At 46.6% G+C, this 15,292-nt stretch overlaps 1 long non-coding RNA gene across 1 annotated transcript; it reads right to left on the bottom strand.

Annotated features, from left to right (window-relative positions):
- Positions 1 to 1,553: 1,553 nt before the first annotated feature.
- LOC125753495 (uncharacterized) lies at positions 1,554 to 5,660 on the bottom strand. Its single transcript, XR_007405474.1, has 2 exons — positions 4,899 to 5,660; positions 1,554 to 2,684 (listed from the first exon to the last, which is right to left on the bottom strand). It is a non-coding gene; the product is annotated as an uncharacterized LOC125753495 (long non-coding RNA).
- Between the last annotated feature and the right edge of the window lie 9,632 nt (positions 5,661 to 15,292).

The following is a 15,292-nucleotide window of genomic DNA, read 5'->3' on the forward strand; positions in this document are numbered from 1 at the left end:
TGTGTATCAGTCATGCAATTTTAGGCAAATTTCTTACTTGCCCCAAGAGTCAGTTTTCTCATCTGTGAAATGGGGGTAGGAACTGTTCTGCTTCTCAGGGTTAAATGCACAGAAAGTTCTGAATGCTGAGAGATGCCTCAGAAACCAGCACTCACAAGATGCTCACTAAAAATGAGCCGTCTGCTCAGGTGGTAGCCACAAAGAATGGAGCCACAATGAACAACAAAGAGCCACTGAGGTCAGTCCATGGTGTGGTCATTACAGACATTCCTTTTCAAGTAATGTGTCCACTGCTAGATGTTTGTCCTATAAACACATTTATGAGACCACCGATACATTTTTATGAGAAGACAGTGCTGTTTGTGGCCATGACAAAGTGGGAACAACCTACGTGTGCATCAACAGGTCAATGTGAAATAGTAGTACAACCTTTCTGTGGATTTCTACAGCATTAAGAAGGCATAGACGGGTATGACAGGGAGGGATGACCAAGTCCTGAGAAGAAAGGATGTGACACTGTTTATAGGATGCCTGCATTTTCATAAGAATAAGAAAGAAACAGTACCGACATAAAGTTGAGTGCAGAAGAAAATAGAGAAATATGAATCAGACAGTTGATGGTGACTTTCTAAGGGGAAGGTGGCACCATAAATCACATAGTGATTAATTAATTATAGAATTAATTGGCCAATGTGGGTGCCGCGAGGGGGAAAGGGGTTCTGACCAGAAGTTGTGCAAGCCACCTGTAACACCTGCCACCCAGGAGCTGTCCTCCAGGATGTTGAAGAGCGCTCAAGACTACATTGCTGGAGACAAAATTTAAGTTGAGCCCACTGGGTTTGTGTTCCTTTCCTGGAGCCCACCATTTACTGGGATGGTGATTAAAGCCAGGCCTGGATGAGAGAGGTGGGACCTGTTCTATCAGAAGCTCAAGGACAAGAGGCAGTGCTTGGGGACGTAGCCTTGTCCAGGCTCCTCTGGGAGGAAGGGAGTGTGGATGTTGGGAAGGTGGAGCCAGCGGGCTCCATTGCAGCCCACTGCCTATTTGCAGCACTGGAGCCCACGTGCCTGCATGTTATTGAGGGAAATCCAGTGACAGATGAAAGTATTGGAAGAAAGGGTACCTTCCGGGTCCCTGTGGGGGATGCTGGAGGCCACTGAGGACTCAGCAAAGCAGTGGTGTTCTCAAAGAGAGCAGGAGGAAGGGGATGCTGGGTCTGGATTTTGAAAGGGTGCATGTTTCCTTCCTTGCACTGGGGCGAGGGAGCGGTACTTTGAGGAGCCGGCAACGGGAATGTGAGAGAGCGTGATGCTCCAAGACGGAAAGTTTGCTTTTCCTGATTGGAAGCAGCTGTGGGCCTTTGACTCTGTAGAGAGGCAGAAAGTTTGGTGTCTTGATGGTGTTAGAGGTTACTCCAGATAATTTCCTGCTGCCTGGGCCCCACTGAATTGGAACTATTTTTCAACCACTCAGACATCTAAGACTTACAGGATTTCTGAGGAGGTCCCGGAGCATCCCTCTAAATCAATCTTGCAGTATTTTTCCCTGGGAGTGCTTGAACGATTCAATTATTGTGTGAGCCCCCAGCACCCAGACCATGCAGACTCATTCACCGTCTTCCTCTCAGAGCGATTTGGGTTGCTCGTGCTTCCAAGCAGAGAAATTATCCCTTCGAGATCCCCTCCCATGATCTAATTCTCAGGAGCCGTGGGAGGGTCTCTGCAGTGTAAACAGGAGCTTAGAGTAGGGTCTGAGAAGTTGCTAGAATGATAATCAGATTAGGGGACAATGATTTGTAACTCCTCTGGACAATACCTTTGCCCATCCAACTGGGACAATTAATAGCGCCTACATTGAAGGGTTAGATTTTTAGCAAGTTTTCTAATTTAAGTAATTGTTTTAAAAATTTAAAGTTGTTTTAGGTTTACAGAAAAGCTGCAAGGAGGGTACAGAAATTCCTGTAAACTTTTCACCGAATTTCCCCAATTTTTAACATTTCACATTTCCATGGTACATCTAGGATGAGAATGCCAACGTTGGTATGTTACTAGTAACTGAACTCCACTGTTCACTTAGATTTCACCACTTTTCTCCCAGTGTCTCTTTTGAGATACCCAGAACAACACATGACATTTAGTTGCCATGCCTCCTTAGGCTCCTCTGGGTTGTGCCAGTTTCTCAGACTGTATTTGGTTTTGATGACCTTGGTAGTTGTCTGTTGGAGAACAGGTTAGGTGTTTTGTGAAGTTTCCTCCATTTGGGTTCATCTTTTCCTCATGATTAGGCTGTGGTTGCAGGTTTGGGGGAAGAAGACTGCAAAGATGAAGTACCTTTCTCATCCTATCCTCTCAAGAATGCACACCATCGTTTACCTTGATCATACAGGGTCATTTTGAGGATTCAATGAGATGCTTGGAGGAAGCTTAGGAGAATCCCTGGCCTATAGCAGGTGCACAATGATGTTAGACAAATGGATTAATAGTGCAAGTGGTTATTGAGGATTTTCATATTGTCAGGTTGTGTGTCTGTTTCACATAAAGATGAATCAGCCCCTATTCTTGCCCTCTGGGACCCCAAGTCTGGAGTGTGGACAGTGTCCTCCACCCCCAATCCAAAATGCTTTGTTCACTTTGCTTTGTTCAGCTGCTTCCAAATTAGGGCTGTGGCTGCTGGCAGCTGGGGTCTGTGGAAAACCAGAAAAATGAATCAGCACAGTAGTTTCTGGCCTGGGATGAAGAGCCCAACAGACAAAGGGACAGAGGCTCACAGAGCCACAGCTCAGCATGTAGTGGGGACAGTGAGCCTTGAGAAGGGGGAGATTCTTTCTGAACAGCTCCCAGGAGAACCTTGTGGCCAAAAGGAACCCTTGCGGTGGCTTTTCCATGAACTTCCCACGTAACCTCAGAAGGATCCTTCCAAAATGGCCCTCTGTTGGTCTCCTTGTACGTAAAATGGGGACCGCAATAGTTGGTTGGCCTTTCTCACCAGGTTCTCCTTGAGTTCAGTAAATAATATAGATACAAAGACAAAAGAGTCCTAGGCCTCAAAAGCCCCATCTTAGAATACTGTAAGACTCAAAGGTCCAAAACACATCACAGGTGCCTTTAAATAGGAAGTGGAACAAGAATGTAAGGGTCTTGTATTATGGGCTGGATGGACCTCATCTGTCTTTCTGTTATTTTTCTCCACATGCCCCAGGGACGTGGCCACCAGGGTCATCTTTGGGCAGAAAGAACACTACTATGGAGGTTCCTAGCTGCACAAAACGAGACACCTCTCCATCTTTCCCCAGAAATGGGCAATTTTTAAATGACAAACTGTCAGCCAAGTCACAACCTGGTGAGGGGGACCTGAAGAAACTCCATCCATGCACTCTTTCCTGTGGACAATCTTGTGTGAGATGGTTCAACAACTTTGTTTCAAATCTGCAAGCTTGATGGATTTAAGAGGAACATCTAAAAAATCCCCAACACTGGTGTTCTTGGGTTCTGTAGTTGCAGTAAAAGTCCAGCTGTACCCAAATGAGTTTTTAAGTTTTTGGTTGAAGAAGTAGTAGTAATGGACTTGTGTGCGACCTGCCTTTTGCTCTTTGCAAGTATCAGAACATTCTAATTATATTGTCCTAATTGTTAAAGACCTCATGGCACTTTTGAGATCATGGGTAAAAAATGGGTACTAGGGAAAACAAGTTATTTTTTTATTTTTGAGGGCAAGGGGAAGATGCTAGCTTAGCATGAGGCTTAGCACAATCCTTTAGGATTTGTTAATACTCCAGAGCTTACCAGATACCCTCTCAGTACAATGCTGATGGGCAAGGCTGCACAAAACATCTTGAAGTGACATTATCTTGCACAATGTGTGCACTGAAGCTCCAACTAGATATAAATTACATTTATTTTTACCACTCTCTTCTAGGGAAGAGTCCAGACCTCAGAGAGATGTCAACCAGTTCTATAGGAAGTCTGGAAGACAACAGAAAATCGAGGGTCTGCAGGCTCCCCTCTCCCTCACCCCCACTGACAAGAGACAGAAGCTATGCCTGGGTCAGGCAGGTGGCCTCAGAAGGATAAAGCACTTGCAGTGAACATACACTCGACGTTTTGTTTGCAGACATATTGGCCATCTGATCAGAGTTTGTGCGAAGGTACCAACTGCCCTCAGTCCATTAAAGCTCCCAACCAGAGATTTGAGTTACTAGAGCCTTTTCTACCTGAGTGTATCTGAACTGGGTTTTGCCTCTTTTTTTTTTTTTTTTTTTTAAAGATTGTATTTATTCATGGGACACAGAGAGAGAGAGAGAGAGACAGAGACAGAGACACAGGCAGAGGGAGGAGCAGGCTCCATGCAGGAAGCCTGACATGGGACTTGATCCCGGGTCTCCAGGATCACGCCCTGGGCCAAAAGTGGCGCTAAACCACTGAGCCACCTGGGCTGCCCGGTTTTGCCTCTTATAATCTAAAGAGTTCTCTAATTTCTAAACATAGAGCCTGGGGTGCAAAAGAGTGCTCATTAAGGGTTTGTTGTCCAGCTGACTGAATGTTTTCAAATGTGTGGTGTGGTGGAGCAAGGTTTCCCAACCCTGGCATTTGGGGCCAGGTACCTCTTTGTAGGGGCCGCCATGTGCATTATAGGACATTAGCAGCATCCCTGAGCTTCACCCACTCGATGCCATAGCCAACATCCCTCCCCCCAACCTGTGGCAATCAAGTCCTCAGACCCTGCCAGTTGTCCCCCCCCCCGAGGGGGGGGGGCAGTTGCCCCCTACTGAGAACCACCAGTGCAGACAAATCTGCAATACCTCATTCTGAAGAATTTATGAACATCTCCTATAAAAAGTACCACGTGGGTTGAGCAAGGACACGAAACAAAATAAGATGAAATGAATGAAATGTGTTACTTCAGGTTTCGAAGAGGCTTGCCATCTCCAAATGCAGGTGCTGAAGCTGATCCAAGCCATTTACATTCCGGGAGGTCCTGGGAGATAAATCTGTGTCGTTCGCCCGAGGCGGCCCGTCACTACCGCTCACCCGCTGGTCTGCTGGGGACTCATTTAATTTCTTGCCAAACACTCCCTGTCTTGCTCAAATTTACACCCTGTCTCTGTCTTCCTCTCTCTTCATAATGAAGGGGTTTCAAGTGGGTAGAAGTTTGCTTATCATCCTAATCACGCTTATTTATTTACAATGTCAGATTCCCCTCGAGATGACAAATTTGCCTTCTGTCAAAGTTACGCAGCTGAATGTTTATAGCAGATCCTGTAATTAATTGGGTTCTGTCACTAGAATGCATGTGTTCCTTTCCTTTGGTTTGCAGGTGTGAAAAATCTCCGAAACGGTCTTGTAAGGCGAAGCTCCTGCGTGCATCAGCCTGAGGGGACCGGGCCTTGGAGGCCAGCCCTGTGGCCCCTCAGCTCCGTAACTGGCTTCTGGCATCGGGCGGCCAGACCCCTGACGATGCAGTCCCTCTCCTCTGTTGAATCTGGACAGCTTTGAACATTCATTACACCACAGAATTGGTCCCAGCTTATTTCAGAATTATTCTTTCCCAAAGCTTATTTAGACAACCTCTGGCCTGCCATTTGGTTTATGTAAGTATTTTCTCCAGAGACCCATCCATGCCCTGCTTCCCTGGGTGTCTCAAGCTACTTCTAACCGTGAAATCTCATTCACGACTCTATTGTGACACAGAACAAAGGCCCTAAGTCTGCGTGCGACCTCATCAGAGGTAAGAGGCAGCATTGCCTTCAGCCACCCTTTGCCCACAGTGCTTTTCTGTTTCCCAGAAAAGTGTCAGAGTTCCTAACTCTGTTGTGGAAACGCACCCATGGCAAAAACCAAATCAAGGAATCTTATAGTAGATGGCACTCTGCCTCAGTTTTGCCTTTAATTTCATTACCTCTGATTTGCCAATTTTCCTCCCTTAATCCCCTGAGACAAGTTTCCAGGGATTTCCCCCACCGAGATCCCTCCCCAAACACACAGACTTTGGGGAAGGGAGAGGGCAGTGGTCAAGAACTTGTGTCAGGCAATAAGAGGAGATAATCATATATTCCTCAATGGCACAGAAAAAGGTTGAATTCAAATCAATTTAATTAGTCTATGGAAGAAAACAAACTAGCAAGACCAATTGCCCAGTAAAACATGCTAGGTTTTTAAACTGATTTGATCAAATTGATAGATGCTCCAGAGGTCCTACCTGGATGAACTCATATAAACATATATCTAAAAATTGATCTTTTAAAAGAAAACCTAAGAGACTGATACAGAATAAATATTTAAGGTAAACAAACAAACAAAAAAAACCTGTGCAAGTAGCAAATAATCTTGTTTCCTGTCACTGACAACTCTGTAGGGCAATTTACTCTTTATTCTCTCTGAACATCACAAGAATCCTCTAATTTGAAATATTTTCCAAATGTCATTAAATAATGCATCTCTTTTCATTAAATAATGCATCTCTTTCCAAACAAAGCCCAGACTGGAATGGAAGCCTTCATTTATCTAACTATTGGGATCTGACATCAAAATTCCCCTTGGCAGAGAAACTGGTCCAAAAGAGCCTGTTCTGTTAAAAGAACAGGCAAGTTTGAACATTGTAACTCTCGTGACCTCAAAGCAAAGGAGATGAAACGTGCCTGAGAATCTCAGTCACAAACCCACACAGATACTGCTCTTCTCAAGACATGGGGGGCAAGGGGCACACTTCCTCACCTCCGTGTAGAGGGACCCCTCCTCCCGGGGAGCCAGCCTCCAAACATCGTTGAGACAACATAACCCAGGCTTTCAGTGTCCCACCTGGAGGAAGGAAGGGTTCATTCTATAGAAGAATTGTGTCTGGGCCACAGCCACATCTGCATCACCACTGCCCCTCATTTCCAGAGCACCAGTGCTGGCTGTCCAGTCCTGGATTTGAATGCAACCTGCAGCCACACTGGGGTTTCGTGCCTGCTCATGTCATTGTCACATGACTGCCCTTCCCCGTCCTTTCTCTTAGTATTTTTTATAAGGGATTTGGAGCATCTCTTTCCCTCAAAACTTTTATTATCTTGAAGCCTTCACTTCTGTTTTTCCTGAAGTTGCCTTTGGAGAACCTGTAGCCGACCGGGCCCATGGCTGACACTATGGTTACTGTCACATTCCAAGTGTGCCCACTCCATGCTAGGCACCTTGTGGCCAAATTACAGTGGCAACAGGTTGCAGATCCTGTTTCAGGGCCCCTCCCTGGGGTCACACGCTTGGCTTCACCGTCCTTTCAAGAGTGGGTGGGAGAAAGACTCTGAGCAGGTCACTGCAGACCAGCTATGCTTTGTAGAGGAGCTGGGAGGAGGAAGAAATGATGTGCCTTGATTACAATCTTCAAAGACTCATAGGAGTTATGCCCTTCTGGCCTAGCCTAAAGGGTTCTGACCATTTCACTTGGCCACTGCTAGCAAGAGGAACTTTTTTGGGGGGGGGAGGTGATGAGAGCTTTCTCCCCCTCCTTTTAAAAAATGTATTTCTTTAAACTGTGGTAAAAACTACTATCATATAGAATTTATCATTTTTAAGAATACAGTTCAGTGGCAGTTAGTACATTGACATTGCTGTGTGACCATCCCCACCACCCATCTCTGGGACTGTTTCATCTTGCAAAACTGAAACATTAGCTCTCCCTCCTCCCTCCCCCTCCTCCTCAGCATCCCAGTTCCACCACTCCCCTGCCCCCACCCAGGGCACCCACCATTCCATTCCCATCTCCAGGAATTTGACCACTCCAAGTAGTTCATGAGAATGGAATCGTACGGTATTTGCCCTTACATGACTGGCTTGTTTCTCTCAGGGCAAAGTCCTCATAGTTCATCCTCTTGTAGAGGGGTCAGGACCCCCCCACACACACATTAAGGCTGAATAATAATATTCCTTTGTATGTGTAGACCACGTTCCATTCATCTGTTCAGCCATCTGTGGACATTAGGGTTGCTTCCACCGCTTGGCTCTTCTATTGTGAATGGCGTTGCTATGAACGTGGGTGTGCAAATATCTGTGTATATGCCTGCTTCCAATCCTTATTTTCTGTTTTTTTTTTTCTGATAGTAACCATCCTAACGGGCATGAGTTGGTACCTCATGAGTTTGGCTTGTATTTCTCTAATGATTAGTAATGTTGAGCATCTTGGCATGTGCTTATTGATCATTTGGATATTTTCATTGGAGAAATGTCCTTTGCCTATTTTTGAATGTTTGCTTTTTTATTGAGTTTAGGTTTCTCTGCATGTTTTGGATTCACTTGCTTATCAGAGATGTGACTTACAGATATTTCCTCCCGTTTTTCTGTGTTATGTGTTCTGTGTGTTGCCTTTTCACTCTGTTGGTGGTGTCCTTTGACGCACAAATGTTTTTGATTTTGATGAAGTCCAAATTGTCTGCTTTTTCTTTGTTGCCTGATCCTTTGGTGTCATATCCAAGAGATCATTGCCAAACCCAATGCTATGAAGCTTTTCCCTCATATTTTCTTCTAAGAATTTTATAGTTTTAGCTCCTCTGTTTGGGTCTTTGGACCATCTTGAGTTTGTTTTTGTACGTGGTGTTACATAAAGGTCCAACTTTATTCTCTTGCATCCAGTTTTTTCGGGACTGTTGAAAAGATTCTTTTGCCATTAAATAGTTTTAGGACCCTTGCCAAAAGTCATTTGAGTATATATAGGAGTTTCCCCCCCGCCAGACATGCCATTAGTAACTTTTATTGTATTTACACATTATTTGAATTTGCCATGTTTTTATAGCATCTGTGTGATTTGGGTTCTTACTAGCTATTTCACTAGATTATAAATTTCTCCAGAACAGTGCCCAGATTTTCTTATTGTTTTGTGTCCTGGTATTGCCTGGTGGCCTTCTCTTTTACTTATTGGGATTATCTGACCAATGTAGTCAGGTGTGCATATACCTGAGTGACCTGGTGGGTGGATCTACCTTGATCCCTATTTGAAACTCGCTGCTCTTGGGCATGTCTTGCTGCTCTTGGCTCACTTTGCAATATCCTCACGACCTGGTACAGCCAGCCTCCTCCTCTAGGTCTAGAAACACCTTGGTGGTGTCCTGCCTACTGCTTACTTCTCAAGTGTTGAGCAAACAGGTGAGCCAGTGGATAAATGGTGTTGGGAATATGGAAATGGCCCCTGGTCTCTGGACATCCCCCACTATCAGTGGGAGGCCATGGCCTGGTGGGGGTAGCACTTGGACTCTCTTTTCAGTCCCTTCTTCTGAATCTCCTTCCCCTTTCCAGCTTTAGACTGTGGATCACCTCACATCCTAGTCTCTAGGTGTCTTCTCAAATCCACATTTATTTCCAAGGTGAGCTTATCCCCAAAGGTATAAATGCAACTCATCAGCTGACAGCTCCCAAGTTCAAATCTCTAGACCCCCCGCCATCTCCCTTGTAAGACCATGGTTAAGTCTCTGAGCTTTTCTGAACCTCATTTGTTCATCTGTAAAACAGATAAAATGACCTTCCTTACTGCTGTGTATTATGGATACTGCGTGTCAATGTCTGATGTCCAGCAGATACCCAGGAAGTGGAAAGTTTATCTTACTAAGGTTCCACTGTAGGATACTCCAAGATCACTTGTATTATCAGACATCCCTAATAATGAACATGTGGGGATAAAATGAAAGCAAGAATTAAAATAAGGTAGATCCCAGCATCTCTTTAGCTGTTCAGCATGCAGGGAAGGTAGCTCAAAACCACTCCTAGTCTCCTCGAAGTGTGAAGTATTTGTACTGTTTGTACTTTTTCTTGTTAATCTGTTTTTCCAAAGGTTTTCATTTGTCACTTCCTTTTGTCTTCCATCAGTTCAGAACAGGGATGTTAACAGACACCAAGATTATTTCGAGCTGTTAATGGCCGTGGTGTTGAGAGACAGTGCTGGTGAGAATGAGGGGGTCATGGAGCTGATGCCTGGGGCCTGTCTGGGGGGCTTTCAGAAGCAGGCTGAGGCAGCCCAGCCTAGCACTGCACGTCCACTGGTGGGTGTGCGGAGGGTGAGGGAGGCAAGGTTGGAGGAAAGCCCTCTCAGGACTCTGGGTTACAGGTCAGCCTTTGAGAAGAACTTTTCTCTCTTTCATCCCCAAGACTCTTGTCTGGGAAATGTGCTTCGAGTTTGAAGCAGAATTGAGGGGTGGAATAAAAGAGAGGATATGATTGAGCATGAAGCTAAAGGCCTTCTACTATGAGGGCACAGGGGCTGCCCACCCTCCAGTTCCTGCTGCGGACAGGGTGTGAGGCATCCCCTTCACTCAGACAGAACTTCCAGGGTCCAGAGCACTCCCACACCTGCCTGTCCCCCTCAGACGGAGTTTCAGGCCCCAATCTTGGAAGACATTTTGTGTCCTTTCCATTATGCTTCTGCCTCCCTCTTGAGTTCAGAACTGCAGACTCCCTAAGCATGGTTTTGCTCTTCATGGGGCCAGTGACCTGTAGGCAACCTCTGTGCAGTGGTCAGAAGGTTCGTTATAGCCTCACTCTGTCACATGCCTGTGTTGCTTACCCCACTCCACCTCGTCATGGAGGCAGCTCCTCGTCTCATATCCTCATAAGAAGAGGGGACAACAGCACAAGAGGATGGTGGAAGAGAGAGAGAGAAGCCACATGCAAATAACTGGTATTACAGTATGTTATTGGTCACTTTCCTTATTGATGCCATTAGTCTCTTACCATGCCTGCTTTGTAAGTCTTGCTTTATCATAGGTGTGTATGAATGTATGGGAAAAAGCATGGGTAGAGTTTGGTGGTATCTGTATCTGTGGTTTTAGGCATCCACCAGGGGTCTTGGAATGTACCCCCCACAGATAAGGGGAAGATTCCCGTGACACAAAATCCATTTGACTCTGCTCCCAAAACATTTCCTGAATATGATTATGATTCTTTATTCCTGCCACCATGATCCCCTTAAGCCACCAGCATGTCTGTGTGGTCTATACAAGCATCCCAACTGATCTCCCTGCTTGTTCTTGGTCCCATTCTCTACATGCTGCTAGAGGGCCCAGAGGCAGAGCCCAGATCCCCAGAGCATTACTATCAGGCCTTGAAACCTAATGGCATTGGCACTGCTGGATTTCTAACTTGCATGGAGTCAGCAACTCCTGTACTTCTGACCATCTCTCCCTTGTGAAGCAGCAATGTCTACCTTGTGCCTGTCCCACTATTGTATTCAGGGAGCAGGTAAAAAGTTTCCTGGGGGCACCATCCATCTGCAGATGGAAAATTATTTTGCCTCAGGATGGATCATAGCCAACATCTCACCTATCCCTGATTTAGACAATGTAGATTATGAGATTGGGGGCTTTTGAACTGATATGTAGACATAGATATTTAGACATGGAGTTGATGTTGTAATGGGCTGAGACTTTTGGGAATTTTTTTTATAAAGATTTTATTTATTCATGAGAGACAGAGAGAGAGAGAGGGCGGGGGGGGGGGTGCAAAGACACAGGCAGAGGGAGAAGGAGGCTTCATGCAAGGAGCCTGATGTGGGACTTGATCCCAGGACTCCAGGATCAGCCCTAGGCCGAAGGCAGGTGCTAAACCGCTGAGCCACCCAGGGATCCCCACTTTTGGGAATTTGGGTTGCAGAGAGTGTGCTTTGCATGTAGGATGGATGCAAACTGAAAGGTTCATGTCCACATGGAACCTGTGGACATATTTGGAAATAGCCTTATTTGGGAAAAGGATCTTTGAAGATACGATTAAGAGATGAGATCATTCTGGATTAGGGTGGGCCCCAAATCTGATATACTTATAAGAGGAGAGGGAGGAGTGCAGCAGGGAAGAGAAGGGCAGAGTGAGGTTGAGCCTATGAGAGCTATGCTGCCCCAACCTGGAGCTGCCAGCATCTGGAAGGCACCAGAAGGAGTCTCCCCTAGAGCCTTCAGATCTTGATCTCAGACTTCTAACTGTGAGACAATAAATTCCTGTTGTTTTATGCCACTAATTTTGTGGTGACTGGTTACAGCAGCCACAGAAACGTAGTGAACTATCCTCCATCCTTCTGTCCCGCTTTCTGTTTGTCAAATGCCAAGCTTGATTCCACCCCTCTGGAATCTTTGTGCTGGCTCTTCTCTTTCCTGGGATTCCCTTCCCCCAGATCTGTAAATATCTGCCTCTCCCACCATCTGAGGGTCCACCTTGACATCAGCTACCAGAGTGGCCTTTGCCAGCACCAATGTGGATGGCTTCCCTAGCTGCTCAGCACTGCCTCTCAATCCCTTCCAGTTCATTCCAGTCTAATTATGTTCTTCCATGTTCTTGATCTCTTTGTCCTCTGTATTCCCTCAACAGAACCGTAAGCATCTTAAGGGCTGGGACTTTGTTCCTTGGTGCCAAAGACAGTCCCTGTGTCATGGATGGTTGTTAGTAGATTTGCTGAGTGAAGGAATGGATGGATGGATAAAAGGCAGAGAAGGCCTCTGGTCTTGCAGACCTCATATTTTCTCACCTTGTGGACAAAGGGAAAGATGGGGGCTCGAGGCCACCAGCAAGCCTATGACAGTCTTCATAGTGCATCCTCGCGAGGCCCTGGGTGCTGGTAAGACCTCTGCCTATCACCTTTCTGTTCTCTCTTCTTCTAACTAAAGACTCTTTTCCAAGGGTCTGGGGTTCCCATCTTGCTTGATCTTTGGCTGTCTGTGCCCCTGTCGTCCACCAGTGCCTAGAGGCCAACAGCTGGGCCCAGCCAAGCTCACATATCCTTGATCTGCAACTTGCTTTGTCTCGGCCTCTGCCCTTCCCTCTATTGTTTTTCCTTCTCTTCTTTCTAGTCCAGAACATCTTGTTCTGTAAGCCCACAGCAATCAAGGAATATTCTATCCGAGGCAGTGTAGCTCCAAAGTGGATGGATGGGCTGCTGTTAAACACAGATGTGAGTGTTGGATGAACCAACAGGCCCACCAGCTCCAGCAAATAGCATGGCTGTTTGTAAAGAATGTGTATATGGATTTAAGTTATCTGAAGTTGTGACTCACCCACCTTCTATCTCCTGGAGAGACTCCTGTTGGGGAGGAGTTTGAGGGGGCCCTTAGGCCCCCATAGAAAACAGTGGCATTTCAGCTTTCCCCACTGGCCCCTAGCCTTGTGGCTGGGCAGCCTACCTTGCTTCTGAGCAAATGGGGGAATTGAGGAGGAGGTGGCAGCTGGAGATCCCTCATAAGGTCTGGTGGCATCACCAAAGGGTCCTATTGATCCCACCTTGCATGTTCCCAGCCTCTGCTCCCAAGATGGTGAACATGGCAAGTCAGCTCCTGGTAGAAACAGGCTCACAGGTCCCTAAGACCGAAGGATTCCTGCCTTCTTTTCTAGAGAAGGGGCTGGGTCCACTTACCTTTAACATAAACCCTAAATATTAGAGCACATTTCAAAAACCAGTCACTCCTGGTTCCCATATTTGTGGATGTCAGCTCACTTCAGCAAACTCATTTGATGAGCTTTAGTTGGATGCCAACATCAGCCAGGGACTGAGAGAGGCTCAGGATATGAAGGTGATAATGACACAGGCCTCACCTTCAGGGAGCTCCCCTTCTATCACAGGGGACATGTCAGGGCAAGGGCGTGCGATCTCAGACAAGGAAGCATGAGAATGTGATGAGAAACCTGGATGTGGTGTCAGACAGACCTCAATTCTGGCCAGGAAGTCCATTTGTTTTGAGCTTTAAGCCCTAAGGCCAGTTACTTAATCTCTCTGTCTCCGTTCCCCAGATGGTAAAAAGGGATCATAAGGATACTTCCTCCATGGTTGACAGGAAGATTAAATGAGATGAGATGTAGAAAGAGCTTAGTGTGGTGTCTGGCACACAGCAGAGACAATAAACGACAGATTTTAATCATAACAGATGATTTGTATATAATTCTATAGACACTCGCTCACCGGGGTTCGTACCTGGCCATGTGGAGGGTAAACTGCATCCCTCCTGTGTTTGCATCATACTTAGTATTGTGGTGCAAAGCCGCTCCAAATTGCATTTGGGGAGCCAAAAGTAGAAGTCTTGGTTTTGAGATGGACTGTCTTCTGGAATTGTCTCCAGACTGTCTCCGTGGTGTCCCCAAATCTCAAAGCAGACATGGTACATCAAAGTTTTCTACTTTATCGGTAATTCTTACACTTTGCAAAAGAGGACTCTGGGGTTGCTTTATGGTTTGTGTCTGGGAGTGCCTGGCCTCAGGTTCTGTTGCTATGCGGTAGTGAGGAGCCCACATAGGGGGAAGCAAGGTTCACTGGGTGAGGGGAATGGAGGGTGGAGGCAGCACCTCTCCCGGGCAACCGCTTCGTGACACCCAGGCAGCCCTTTGGAATGAACACCCAGCAGGCCAGCCTGGCCACACCCTCACCGATGATCAGCCGGCACCGAGAGGCCTCCAGCCTTTGCCCAGAGGGAGGCTGGGTGGAAATCCCCAGAACGGATGGGGAGACCTGGTTCAGGCAGGTGCTGGCACCAGCTGCGGACCTGCTCATTTGCATGCATTCGCTCTTCCCTGCCCCCACCCTCACCAGCACCAGGGACCTTCTCTGAGCTTTTTCTGATTCCCAGGCATGGTTGGACTGCCCGACCCCACACTTTGAGCTCAGCCTTGCGGTCATTGTCACAGCTGTCACCTTACTTTTGTTGGGCTCATGCTGTCTCCCCTGCTAAAAGATAAGCTGAACCAAAGGGATAGTGTCTATGAGCACAGTGTTTGAGGCCAAGGATGCACTCAGAGTGTGTGATGGATAAACAAGCCTGAGCAAGTTTGGGCCACTCCACTCCTGGGGCTCCAAGGTCACCCTCATCAGCAGCAGCATTGCAGGAAAAATATCACCAACGTAGAGCTGTTGAGTTGAGATGTGTGTACCATTGCATATGTGGTCCTACTTAGAATCCTCCCAACAGCATTGTGAGCCAGCTGAGTGTCACTGTTGTCACCATTTTCCCAAGGTGGATGGAGATTTGGAGAGCTGAACTGGGTGCTCACAGGCAGTGCGTTGAGTGGTATCTGAACCTGAGCTGGGATGCTATGCGGTATTCCCCCTCACCCACAACTCTGCCAAGGGTGTGCTCCATTGGGGCATGGGAGACAGGTTAGGTGGTGCAGGGCCATCGCATTGACACTACTCTCATTGTGGTAAGGCCACTCACTAGTTCTGCCTTGATCCTGATCACCGCCAGGACAGTGGGTCTCTGCAGACAGCATACCTTGAACATTTCCTTAATGATGACTTTTTTTTTTTTTTTTTTTTTTTTTGCATAGAGGGCGAACCGAATGCTGAGAGCCTTTGGCACACAATCAT

This window comes from Canis lupus, chromosome 24 (genome assembly GCF_003254725.2).
Source record: "Canis lupus dingo isolate Sandy chromosome 24, ASM325472v2, whole genome shotgun sequence".
NCBI classification, from domain to species: domain Eukaryota; kingdom Metazoa; phylum Chordata; class Mammalia; order Carnivora; family Canidae; genus Canis; species Canis lupus.